Genomic DNA, 14958 nt, shown 5'->3' with positions numbered 1-14958 from the left:
ACACCACTTGTGACAGGCTTTGAGTCTGACATGGCTCCAGCAACTCTGACCCTGTGGGTTCTGTCACTTAGCCAGTTTGCAACCCATCTTGTGATGTATGGGTTTACATTCAAGCTGATGAGTTTTTCGATGATACCTGAGTGGGGTATTGTGTCGAAGGCCTTTGCCAGGTCGAGGTAGGCTGTATGGACTGCCTTTCCCTCATCAATGGCCTTGGTGACTGTCTCGAAAAAGTCAACCAAGTTTAAAAGGCATGATCTGCCTTTGACAAAGCCAAACTGGGTTGGATCCAAAGTCTGCAAGTTCCCTATGTCTTTATTTATGAGTTCCATTATGATCCTCTCCATGGCTTTGCAGATAAGGCTTGTCAAGCTAATGGGATGGTAATTTCCAGGGTCGGTGGAGGCACCGCCCTTGTGAAGTGGGACCACAGTAGCCATGCGTCACTCCTTGGGTACGTATCCTGAGGTGAGGCTAAGATTAAACAGCTGTCCTAACTGCGGGTTTAATTCCTCATTGAGTTCATGGAGCACACAGCCGGGGACACCATCCGGTCCCATGGATGCTGTGTTTTTTGCCTTGGAGAGAGCAGTTCTCACCTGGGCATTGGAGATGTTTGGGGGCTACAATCCTCTGGTATAGATATCTCTCCTTTTGGGGGGGGGGAGTTTGCACTGAACCTGTCAGCCAGTATGTTGGCAATGTGTGTAGGTTCAGTAATCTTCACATCATTTTGAACTAATTCTGAGCATATCTGGGAGTTTCCTCCTAGGTTTCTAACATAGCTAAAGAAGGCCTTATGATTGACTTTTGAGTCCTTGGCGATTTTTCTCTCAAAATTTGCCTTGGATGATTTTATGAGAGCTCTTAGTTTTATACTTATAATGATCAAAGGTGTCTTACCTTTCAAGGATTTTGCTCTATCTTGTAGTAGCTTCCTCCTTTTGTTGTAGAGCTTGTTTATGGCTGGGGTCCACCAGACTGGATGCTTGCCTTTGGTACAAAGAGTCTTAGTTTTGTTTGGGATTGCCTGATCCATGCAGTCCTGTAGGTGCTGGTAGAAGGCATTTGTAAGTGATTCAGCAGTTTGAGTAATATTTGCCACTGGCTCAGGGGCCTTAAAGGAGACCACACTAGTTTTTAGAAGTGTGAAATCGGCTTTTGAGAAGTTTTTCACTGTGGTCTTTTTTATTTCAGGTGGGGGCAGGATGAGGACCTCCAGCGAGATTAGTTTATGATCTGATCTCACCAGTGAGGGGTATACTTCCGGTGTTGAACATTGTGATCCCATGTTCGTGATGATGAGATCAAGTATGTTTTCTCCTCTTGTGGGGATGGTGACTAGTTGTTCCATGGCATTTGAGTATATGCCATTGTGAGGATTACTTTAAGCAATCTGTAACTATAGTTTGTAGTTGATAGGATGTATACTTAAATATAATAGTTCAGAGAAAATAGTTCTATAATTGTGATAGTGCATTGTATGTCACATATGACGTTATTAATTGTCTCTCTTTTTTTTTTGTCTCACCCCAATTCTTATCTCTATGATTTGTGGGCATGAGCTTCTGTTGTCAACTCCCTCACTCCAGTCATGGGTTCTCCCCAACCTTTTGTAACCATCATCATCCCTGGATCTTGTCTTGTTTGTTAGAATTTACTTCCCCACCCAGTCAATTTACATGACCCAGAAATACCAACTTCCCTTACCCAGCATCCATCTCTTACTGAATTAAAAAAAATGGGCACATGTCCCACAAAAAAATATCATCCCATACATAGCTCTCCATTTTGCACTTGTGTCTTCTTGACACACATGATTTAGTCCAGTTGGCTATACAACATGACTATGTTGTTACCTTCTCACTTTGTGGAGGTGGCAGTCCAACTTTAGTTAATATTCAGTAAGTATTTTCAGTTTACACTGTTAAAAAATGGATAGCCATCTTTCTTTCTTACCTTCTTCCTGCACATTATTGTATTTTCCCTTTGTTCTTCTGTCCGCTTGCTCCCCATTTCACTACTTTACTATCTACCCCATTTTAACACATATAATCTGGTCAAAAAATAAAATCACACACAACACACATAAGCACCAAAAAAAAAAAAAGTAATGGTGCCCTTAACTTTTTGACCTTTATTTTTGCATAGAGTTGGGAAACATGCACCAATGCCAAGTGATGGTAAACAGCTCTTCTGTGGCACAGTTTACCTCCATGCAATGCCACTTAAACATGCCACACTACAGTTAAATATAGTAACACAAGAATAATGCAGTATAAGAATAATTTCATTGCATTATCAATATTTAATTAAATAGTAACAAACAGTGAATGTAGTATAACAATAATTTCATTGCACTGTTACTAGTAATTTTAAAGTATTACATACACCTGGATTCTAACCTAGTATCATCTGGGCTCAAAAATAAAGGTGTCAATGCATTTACTCCTGATGCCACAGAGTCAGCTAAGCAGCAGGTACTAATTCTCAGAATTTTAGCAATGAGCCTCACATCTGCATGCTGCTTAATTATGCACAAATGGAGAAACCAGTAGAACTGTCTATCCCGCATGTGCAATCACATTACCAGTCATCACGCAAACCAGATGCTCTCTGTTACACTATGCAAACTAAATATTAGCATGTATTTAGTTCTGTTTACTGTCCATGTAGTCGTCATGGCATGAAACTACATGTGGAAACAAAATGTAGGCCCTATCTAAGAATATGTCAGATATTTGCAATGCAGCCATGTGTTGCCTCCCTCCATGCACTGCAATCCTGGTCTCTCAGTACTTGTTAACAAATATACCAACTATATTACATAAATTAATAAGAAATGTTGTGTGATATACCATGCATATCTTTAGGATGACAATATAAATTCAGATTGTCAAATACTTGTAGCAATCTGGACAACTGTTTCCATATAGTTTATAAAGCTGTCTCTTAAACTATACCAGCACATTGAAACACAACCACCAAAGACTACTCATTTGACATTCCTCAATCTGGTAACATGCAGAACTTGAACTATCTTGACAGTTGCATGTGCCTACACATCAGTTTCATGCAGGCCTCCCAAAATCTTTTCTCCAACATCCGGTGCTTATGTCATCCACCATAAGTTGTCCTGCAGCCTTGTAAGAGTCAGACTTGTGCCATGGTGTTTACTTAAAATACCGTGTTCTCTAGTCTGTGTACTTAGATAGGTAGGGGTACTGTTCTCACTGCAGCCAACTGGTGTGTGTGTGTGTGTGTGTGTGTGTGTGTGTGTGTGTGTGTGTGTGTGTGTGTGTGTGTGTGTGTGTGTGTGTGTGTGTGTGTGTGTGTGTGTGTCTGTGTGTGTCTGTGTGTATATGTGTATGTACCCTTGCTTGACATTACAGAGTGCATTTTAGACCATCATGTTAAACACTGCTATTAGCAATTTCTCCTCACCAGACTCTGCTGATGTCATCTGCTATAGATGATTTGTGGAGGTGCAGTATTCCCACTAGGGCAGGGTCAGTGCCTGGCCTGGAGGCCAGGCACAAGACCTCATCCTATATGATACTGATTACAGTGACAGGGCTTTCACCAGACTCTGCTTATGTCATCCACTATAAAGTGTTGTCTGACAACCTTCAAGTCAGACTTGAGCTGTGGTGCTTGCCTTAAATATATAGTTCTCTAGCTGGTGTTCTTAGGTAGGGGGTTGGTTCTCACTGCAGTCATCTTGGATGTGGGTGTATGTTTATGCCCTTGCTTGACATTACAGAGTGCATTTTACACCACCATATGAGACACTGCTATTAGCATTTTCTCCTCACCAGAATTGGCTGATGTCATCCGCTATAGCTGCTTTGTGGATGTGCAGTATTCCCACCAGGGCAGGGTCAGACACTGGCCTAGAGGCCAGACACAAGTCACCTCATTCTATATGATACAGATCGCAATGACAGGGCTTTTAGTCTAGCCACATGTGTTTTGGCATGGTTTGTAGGCCCTGTATTTACTTGGAAAGAAACACTTGTGGTCCCTCCAGCTGCCTCAGGTGTCTGGTGAGGTAAATGCAAAAGGAAGCAATATACTCTATTAGTGTTCTGATGATGTTTGAGTACAGTGCTGCTATATAATCCTCATATCTGAATGTGATGGTATGATGTATGAAGTGCACAACATAGCCTTTCCATACCGCTGTGGACACTTGGTGGTTAAAGTGTAAATTGCTATCTACATGTGTTCCCAGGTCTTACACCACTGGGTTTCAGCAGTGGTGAGTGTTGTCAGTGCTGTAATTAGCAGGGGATTCCACTTTGCAGAAGGCCAAAATAAACACACATTTTTCATTTATTTTAGACCTTGGGGTTTGGCACAATCATTTGTCTGCGTTAGCCCCACCTGTAGTATGTTATCATAATTGGTGGACTCAATGATTGCACCCAATATGCAAAAATCAGCAAACCTGGTAAGCCAAATGCCATATACCTTAGCCTGGACTGTCAAGAAATACATTACAAACAGTAAAGCACCTAGCATACATCTCTTGGGTACACCAGTAGTTACAGCTCTACTGCTAGATGTTGACTCACCAACTTTCACAGCATGTATTCTGTTGGTGAGCCAATTGGTTAACCATCTAGTGATGTAAAGCTTAATCCCCAGCTGAGAGAGTTTCTCAATGATATCTGAGTGGGTGATTGTGTCAAAATCCTAGGCCAGATCAAGATGTGCTGGCTTACCTTCATCCAGGCCTATCATACATAATCAATGCACTGTGACAACATCACAGAGTGCCTATAGCATGATTCAGCACATACACCTATCTGACATGGTTGAACACACAGTTCACTATACCCTTCATGTAGGCTATGTTCCTGTAGAAGGGTGTACATCAATACACATCCTGACTCTCCTCATCTGTGAGTTAGTCAATCATGTCATCATGGACCTTTTCAACATGGACACTAGTAATATCTCAACTGTGTACAGCAGACCTGTGTGAGTTGTTAATGCTACATCCATGTCTGTTACATCTGTTAGATGTTCTCAAACAGGTCATCAAGGGCATTCATGATGACAACAATATCATCCTTTGGAACTTTACCAGGCCAAGGCATGTGACACAAATCTATGCAGAGGTATTCAGCAACACTGTCAGATGTGGCCATAAGCCTATATCACAAAGTGGGTAGAGCAGTGGATCACATATATGGCATCCAAATATGCTGAAATGTATGAAGTGACCTATATCTCAGGTACAGTGATCAGGTCCATACATCAGGGCTGCTTGCTAAGCCATTTCCTATCAATTATTTAAGTCAAAGACATCATGAATGATGTCCACATCCTGTGTCCAAACAGCTAACTGAAGGACTACAGATTGTGGGCAATTATTGATTCCAACTATAATTTTAGTATAATAAAGAGAATATCAAGACACACTACAGATTGCTACCCACAGCCATGACAACATATATGATGAAACAAAAGCATGAGGGAATTTGTTACATTATGAAAACAAATGGCATAACCCATGGATAATATAGTCATTGTACCCTATAAGCACACCATCTGGTATGTGACCTGTGTCATTGGGTAAATGGTATGTGGAATTTCCAGCAGCATGTGGCCACGGTGTTGACTACCCCCTTGTATATAACACAACTACTGAGTATGTAAAGTACAGCCACATTAAAGACCATAGTACCTCCATAGTTCACAACCTTCTTCACACCAGTGACTGAGTACAATGCACCCTTCTTCATGTGCCTCCCTACACATCTTGCAGTGATGTGTAACTGAAGCTTACCACCTTTGCCACACTGAATTTTCATGCATCTTATTGGGCATACCTAGGTATCTTTTTTGTGGCATAAGCATTACTGTCTGATGGTGCAGAACACCCATCAATGTGTTACACCAGATGCATGTGTGATGCCTGTTCTAGTGATGCACACAGTACATACATAGCAGTTTGATAACATTGACGGCATGAGTTACATTCATAACAAGCTTGATTTTGCCATATATATCTGTCATGCACACCAATCAGCTAGGCTATAGTGATCCTAATCTCACATACAGGTATAGCAGTGTCCATTCTCAGCAGATGTTACAGTGTCAAAATGGTTTGCTTGATCACAGTCTTAGATTGCTGACATGTCACAGTAGTTGTACAAGTGCGTTTGTGTAGAAAAATCTATGATCACTCATAATGATATACGCTGCATCATAGCCATGGGATTACTGGTAGTGTTATTCTGATATTGTCCATGACTGTGTGTACTTCTTTCACTGGTATCCATGAGCCTGTAAATGTGTCCCACTTGTTGGAGACTTCTGCTGATATTACAGTCATATTCAAGCAAATCAGTTTGCACAGCTTCACAATATGCACCCAACCCCAATTGTATATAATAAGCTTGCTAGACTTCCTCTGCATTGTTCATGTCAGAATACTTATCTCACAAAGACACCTTCTCCATTGTTATATAACCTTGTGTGACAGTCACATAATATGCATTTTCAATGTGCAGTCCATATGGACTGAACCATATGTTGAGATGATAAGTCAGCAAGCAAATGAGAGTAGTATTGCTGAAACTGAATTCATCCTTAAACCTTGGTGAGTACCTTCATGAGGTGGACCCCATTCTTCACAAAATCTTACCAAGACTACACTGATATATAGACTGCATTTTAGATAGCACACATCATGGACAGAAGTAGGACAAAAATAAAAAAAAGATAGCTGTGTACACAAGACCCAGGATAAAAAGTGCCCAATCCTGGTAGGTGCACTGGTGCCAGGACTGGAAAAATGACTGTAGAATCCTCAAAATATGTAAACATTCTTAAAATGTGGCTAGGCCAATCCCAGGGAGAGGTTGCCACCCCCCCCCATTGTAGAAGGAAGTAGCAGTCCACAAAAATCACAAAAAATGATGTGCCAAAGAAGAGACATGAAGACAATAGAGTGGACTATTGAGGATAAGAAAGAAATTATGTATTGTTCCTATTATGCAAAAAAAAAAAACAGAATTTCCAAAAGCAAGATATACAAAAAGATTAAGAGAGAAATTAGAGGAAAGAAAAACACTTCCACAAAAAAAACTGTCAGAAGCCTCAAATAAAAAATTGCATTTGTTAATATAACATATTTGTGAAAAACAGTATATAGACTAAAAACTTTGATCTGTTTGGAAAAAGACACATCTGAGGAAGTGTGAAAATATAAATAACAAAACCTAGAGATTTTTGAAAAGTATAAAAAGAAATATGGACATGGGAAAGAAAGAGAGATTTGATATGGTGCAATATTTATGCAAAGTCAAAAGCCAAATTAATCAATATAAAAAAGGCAGTCATGTAGATATGGAAAATTTTACAATAAAAAATAATATCACAAAGAAGAAATGTAGAAAAGAAAATAAGTGAAGTAGAAGTTAAAAATATAGAAGTTGAAGTTATGGAGTGCCTGCAAAGTGAAGTATTTCGTGTAGAAGATCCAACACAGGATACATCACAGCATGATAGAATGAATCCCCAGAGTAAAAAGAAACAGGAAGATCATGTGGATGTGGGAAAGAGAAATAGATTTAACATGGTGTAATATTTATGCAAAGGAGAAAGCAAAATGAATCAATACAAAAAGAGTAGCACCAAAGATATTTGAAGAGAAAGAGAGGCAAATGAATCTGGACATAGAAAGCTTTACAATACAAAAAATAAGAAGACAAAGAGGAAAAGTAGAAGAGAAGATTAGCAAAGGTTATGGAGTATGTGTGAAGTGAAAAATTCAGTGTAGAAAGTCTAACTCAGAGAGCACCAGAGCAGCATAGAGCAATAGACATCCAAATTAAGGAGAAATCAGTGGAAAAGGAAGCAACTGGGCAGTTGCCATATGAAGATGTTTTGGAGCCTTCCACAGGAAACCAGTATAAACTTTAACTTGAAGCTGGACAGCAAGGGAAGGAGCAGGAAACTGTGTCAACTTTGATGCAGTCAATCTTGAGAAGTGATAGGCCAGTGAGTTCCCATGACAGAGCAACGGATAATGCAGGATGAAACTGAAGAGAATGTGCCACAGGACGATCCTATAGAATTTTCTATAGAATGCCCACAGGAAATGGAGAACAAAAAATGTGTCCTTAGTTTAGAAGAAAATGAGCTAAGAGAAGAGTTGCTTGATTTAATAGAGATAGACATTTTAACATTACTGAAAGAAATAGACTGCAGAAGGTCAATAAAACCCAAAAAGTCAGAAGTCTGATAAAACAAATGAATACAGTAATTAGGACTGTCCATTACTATTCATGCGATACAACAGAAACAAACAGGATATATTACTGTGCAGCTAAATTAATAACAGATAAAATTCTACTACAAGAACATAGGGTTGTAAGGGAAAGGAAGGGGAGAAATCAAATACCATCATGGAAGTATCAAATAGAGAAAACTATAAAGCAATTAAGACAAGAAGTGTCACTGTTAGAGTACAGAAGAGAGAACAGATCAACAGAAATACTCAGAAAGAGAGATGTGATAAAAGCAATATGCAGTATTATAACTGATCAGGATCCATCTTGCACTATTGCAAATAATAAACTAAAAATCTCAGCACAGGCAGAAAAAACTTAGAAGATACAGAGATAACTATAAAGGAAAAGTACAAAATAAGCAATTTATTGATGACCCTAAAACGTTCTATAGAGAACTGGGAAACAAGGTAAAAGGAAATGTAAGACCACTCAAAAAAGAAGAAATAGATGCATTTTGGGGAAATATCTATGAAGATCCTGTGGGATATAACAAAGATGCCAAATGGATAGAATGAATAAAAGAAAGAATAAGAAGTCCAAAGGTATCGGATATGAAATGGGATGAAGTAATGGCTAGAGAGATTAAGATAAAGTTAAAAAAAACCTCCAATTGGAAAACCCCAGGCCCAGATGCAGTACTTAGCCTCTGGCTAAAAGTATCAACATCTTTGCACTAAGGTTTAGCAATGAGTAAGAAATATTTATATGCAAACTCTGAACTGACACCAACCTGGTTAATAACAGGAAAAATAATGCTGCTACTTAAGAGTGAACCTGCAAGTTATCCTAAAAATTATAGGCCAATAACTTGCCTTCCAACGATGTATAAATTATGCACCGGAATTGATGACAACAGAGTTTATAGTCATTTAGAAGAAAATTCAACCATAGCAATAGAACAAAAAGGTAATAAAAGAAAGTCATATGGAACAAAGGATCATCTGTTGCTAAAGTCACAATGGAGAACTGTAAAAAGGGGAAGAATCTAAGTATGGCATGGATTGACTACAAAAAAGCATTTGATGGTATCCCACATTCATGGATAAAAGAGTGATTAAAAAGTGTAAGATATACCTAATACTGATCAATTACATTACAGTGACCATGAAATAATGGCAGACCACTTATCAATTAAGCCACGATAAAGGACAAATTATTATTCCAGAGATAAAAATTCAAAGGGAGATATTCTGGGGTGACTCTTTACCACAGCTGCTATTCTGCCTCACCCTTAACCCATTAAGCTGTCTTCTTAACAGCTTAGGCCATGGCTACAATTTGGCTCCTAGAAAACAACAAAATGTAAAGAACTCATCTTCTCTTTGTCAGTGATCTCAAACTGTATAGCTCATCAGAAGAGGAACTGAAGGCACAACTGCAAGTAGTCAAAACTTTTTCAGATTATATTAAGAATGTCATTTAGTCTTGATAAATGTGCAAAAGCAACCTTCAAAGCAGGAAAACTGCACCACCAAGAAAACATTAGTTTGGGACAAGAATGTGATACAAAAGAACTTGAGCAAGAGAGAGTGTATAAATATTTGGGAATTGATGAAGGGTCAACAATAAAACATGAACACATGCGAATAAAACTTAGTAAGGAATAATTTAGAGGACTGAAATTAATCCTGAAAACAGCGCTGACATCTGGGAACAAAATTCAGATATAATCCAATTTGCTCTTCCTGTTCTAACTTACAGTTTTAGAGTTATTAACTGGCCCCAAAACATGTTGGATAGATTAGACAGGAAAACAAGAATGATACTACATGCTCATCAAATGATTTATAAAAATCAGTGCATACCAATATTATATATTCCCCATTCTGAAGGAGGTATGGGCCTTCTTGAAATTGATTACATGTATAGATCTGCAATTGTGGGACTGCACACATATCTGCTGACCTCACAAGACCCAGACATAGTGAAAGTTTTGAAATATGAGGAGAATAAATCTAAGATTGCTTCATTGCTTAGTTAGCAGAAGCATATTGGCATCAAGCAGGAATGGAAATCAAACCAGAAGTAGATAAAAATTAGGCAGCAACTGAATATGCCAAAAAACAAAAGAAAGTGTATAAGGTGAAGGATCAGATGAGAAGGCAAGAAATGTGAAAAATGCATAAATATAGTTGCAAGTATAGAAAACTTCTTTAATTAACTGATGTTAATTACCTTAAATTGAGGTAGGATGTATATAAAGAAAGGAAGTAGCATTGATATTTTATCTGATGAAGTCTCTTTTGAGGAGATGGAAGCACTTATAATTTATGTGGACTTGTGTGGACTTGTACTTCTGAATGAATACTTTTACTCCCTTACTCTGCAGAAGTTGGAATTTTTTTGTTTTTGTAATTGTTGGACTTATTTTCTGACACTCGGTGTAAACTTTAGGAAGAGCCTCATGTTGATCAGGATTGAATGCAGGAATGGTTAAAGAGAGGTGAATTCAAACCAAAAGATGAAAGGTTAATATTGGCGGCCCAAGATAGTGGGCTATGTACACGTTGGTTTACAAAGTCCATTGAACATGTGGGAGAAACAGACAAATGTAGGTTTTGAAAACAGAATTGGAAACAATTGCACACCTTGCTGCTGGTTGTGACATACTAATGGCAGAAGGACTGTATACTGAAAGGCACAATAATGTGGCGAGACTGTTGCACTGAGGTTTGTGCAAACATTATGGTTTTGAGGTGGCTGAAAAACACTGGACACATGAACCACAACCTATCAAAGAAAATGATGAAGTCTACATCACATGGGAATACCCATTACCAACAGTTCAAAAGATAGATGCAAGAAAAACAGATATAGTGATCCATGAAAAGAAGACAAAGGTAGCACTGATCATTGAAATCACTACACTCAGTGACTACAGTGTCATGCATGCAGAGAGACACAGAGTCATAAAATATCAAGATTTGTAAGCAGAAACAAGAGCAATGAGGTAGAATGATACCCAGACAGTTCCAATAGTATCTTATAAAAAAGAATACACAATCATATTTACATATGTTAATAAAGCTTTACTCTGACACTTCTCATAACTTTTAATATCACTGCATGTGCAAGACTTTATTTCTAACATGATGCTTGTTTCTAGGTGGCATATTGCATTGCAGTGTGGCATCATTTTTGCTTTTATTTAGTTTACAAACTCTGCTTTATTTTTTTTCTATATGATCAGTTTCTGCTTTTATTTCACAAGCTGTCAACTCTTCATGCCAGTGCATTAAGAAAAGAGAGGCAAGGAAGATGATTGCCCCACATGAAAACTAATAGTGCTCACTGAAACTTAAATAAAAAAATGACAACATTCAAGCTGTGATTAAAGAATTGAAATAATGTATTCTGCTTGCAAACTGTCAGACAGTTATTCTTAAAGCTGATGTAAACCTACATTTCAAAAATGAAAGAAGATTCACTAATAAGCAATTGTGACCATGATCACCTATTTGACAGTTTACAAACTACTTCTGCTTTTTAAACATAACTTACTGATTTTCAGAGAAAAGAAAAAAGTACAGGTAGATCAAAGATTAAGTATAGATTCCCGTACGGCTTACAAACTCCATTTACAAAATCCATTAACTATACCAGTGGCATAATGTACTATTGAAAGGATCCTTCTATAAGAAGCATATTGTATACTTCAAAATTAAAGCATCTACTATTTTGCATTATCTAAACAATTTCAGAACAATAAATTCACAATAACAAAGTAAATTACAATATATTACAGTTCCCCAGGAAAGAAAATAACTAACCAACACAGCCCTCCACAATTCTGTCAATGCTTAAAAAATACCTCATAGAAAATACATTTAGACTGCAAGATTGAAAATCTTCTCAAGAAACTATCATTAGTATCTTTTGATAGAGCACAGTCCAAGTATTGACTTTTCTGATCATAGTGAATCTAGTTCTAAGAATCATTTCATTCATCTGTGTCTAGTGTTTTCCTTGTAGCCTCTAAGTTTGGTTGCATTAATAAAAAAAATGTTTCTCTTTGGAGGTGCTCTATTGCAAAATCTGAGTATTTTGGAGGGGTAACCTGATTTCCTCCTGCAGTTTGTATATTGTTGCACTGTCATTATCAGAAATTAGAACTGTTCCCTTTCCCTCTCGATTCCCACCTTTCTGATTTGCACATAAATGGTGGTTATAACATTCTGTTCCCATTCTTTATGATACCTGTCATCTATCCCTTCCAAACATCTGAGAGACACAGATAAGTTTGAAAGATATAGTCCCATATTCCTATGATAACCTGGAGCTCATGTCAGTACATTGAGGAGGATGGAGGATACGCACATGAGAGCATTTACAAAGTCAAAAATAAAGATGCATAACTTTCTATTGAAAAATGTGTCATTGGAATGTGTCCAGCTTATTTACTATGGCTGTAATAATTTATTTATTTTCATCAGTGTCAAAGCTATGACCAAAATTTCATTCCCTCAATTACCAAAAGGTTGAATAGATGATATTGCTCAAGACCTATTGCCCATGCTTAATTCCAAGAAAATTCCAGGAAAAGAGCCTTAGATGACATCTCCCATGTTATAAAATATGTCATGCAAAGTGTTATTTCACTCTGCATTGACTTTTCCTGATGCTTCTGGAAAATAAGATTTTTCATTTGCAAATATTTACAAAATCCTAATTTGAAGTTTCTCAAAACTCTACCTGTTCATTGAAAGGGAGAAGCCCTTTGCTTAAAATAATTAAAATCTTCTAATTGTAACCAATAAAGCCTAATAAGCACAGCCACCATCACTCAGATCTGGGTATACTATTTTTATTTAATTAACATATGTTTACTGGGAAAGTCCAACTTGGAGCAAAGCTGATTTTCAGTGGAGGCTTGGGCAGAAACACTCCAGATGCATGTCCTTGCAATGTGAGAGGAAACCTGAGCACCCAGAGGAAACCCACACAAATGCAGGGAGGACATGTTGACTCCACACAGAAGGCACCCCAGCTGAGAAGTGAAACAGAGAATCTCTTTCTGTGAGATGACAATGCAACCACTAAGTCACTGCAACGGACTTACTAAATCCAAGAATACCACAAAAAGTAGGAAGTTGTTGAAAAAAGACTCCCACTGTTTGATGTCTGCTAAGCTTTATTGTTGCCTCTTGAAGTACCAACGTATAACCACCAAATGATTTCTTGGATGTATACTAACTGATGTAATAACTAGGTTACACATAAAAATCCAAAATAGAAGATCCTGAACATACTGTAAGTTTTTCCATATCATGCAAATAGTTTCATCCTACCATAGAAGTAAAACCATTAGACTCATTTTGTATGCATACTTTGCAAAATCAGTTAATCCCAGTCCCCCAGAATATCTAAATCAGTTAATCCTAGCCCCCCAGGATATCTAGAGCCCCATATCCATTTTTAGCATCTAGCTGACTACCACATGAGTTTTCAAATAAGGGAATTCTGGGAGGATATAAGGTGTATGGGGTGAGTAAATCTCATCATACTGCAAACATGCAGCCATATGGGGAAAATAGTCATTTAAACATTTGCAATCCTTTGCTACTTTGGTCTATGGTAATTCTAACTGCTACCAATGATTCAGCAATTGGCTTGTCTTGTCTACTTTTTACCTAATGTTTATTTCTGCATTCTGCTTGAATTTGGTGTATTGATGAGGCTTGTAATGGTCTGCACACAGCATGCCTAGTGCTTACCTTAACTCTGATATTCAACCCTAGATATTTAACAAAGATGTAATTAAATACATACATTAATCATATGCTTCTTTTGATACTGAAGAAAGATGATGTGGAAAATTGAGGTCCACCACAGCAAAGGGCTCATAAGTCATTTCCAAAACTTCTATTTTATATTACTTAAATGTACAGATAGAAACAAAATAGGGTGCGGTGAAGGTAGTACCTGCCACAGGTGAAAGCTGTTTGGAGAGACAATTAGTACTGCAGATGAGGTGTCAAATGGTCTCTGAAAGTCAGAGATGTGATCTCTGTTGTTTGCTAGGAATGACAATGGGTCTTTGTACTGCTGCAGTCAGCATTCATATTCATTTAAGCATCCTTGATTGAGATAGTGGCTGTGTAAAAAGTTATTTCAAAGACTGCTTGCATTGTATGTGTGTGTGTGTGTGTGTGTGTGTGTGTGTGTGTGTGTGTGTGTGTGTGTGTGTCTGTAAGTGTGTGTAGACAGATAAATATATGGATGGATAGACATATATATATATATATATATATATATATATATATATATATATATATATATATATACATACACATGGATCTAGACACTTGTTCAAAAAAGCAAGTGTCCGAATCCATATATACCGATCACAGTTTAACGAAAGTGCTTTAATCGAAAAAGCACTTCCGTTAAACTGTGAAAAAACAAAACCACTAATTAAATGTTTTTGCAGGCCTGCACCCCCCAAAGTGGGGGGCTGTGCCCCCCACCCCCCCTACTTAAATATTCTCACTCCAAGGTTGCACTGCAGTGGAGTAAAGGAATATTCCCTTACTCGCACCACAGTCCGACCAGTACATCACTCACACATACCCGAAATTGCTGCTTTGATGAACAGCAATTTTGGGTATGTGTGAGTATGAATTTGACTTTTGGTAAAAGTTAAATTCAC

This window comes from Protopterus annectens, chromosome 5.part0 (genome assembly GCF_019279795.1).
Source record: "Protopterus annectens isolate FY-2018-M chromosome 5.part0, PAN1.0, whole genome shotgun sequence".
Lineage (NCBI taxonomy): Eukaryota > Metazoa > Chordata > Ceratodontiformes > Protopteridae > Protopterus > Protopterus annectens.
This window is presented reverse-complemented; position numbering follows the sequence as displayed.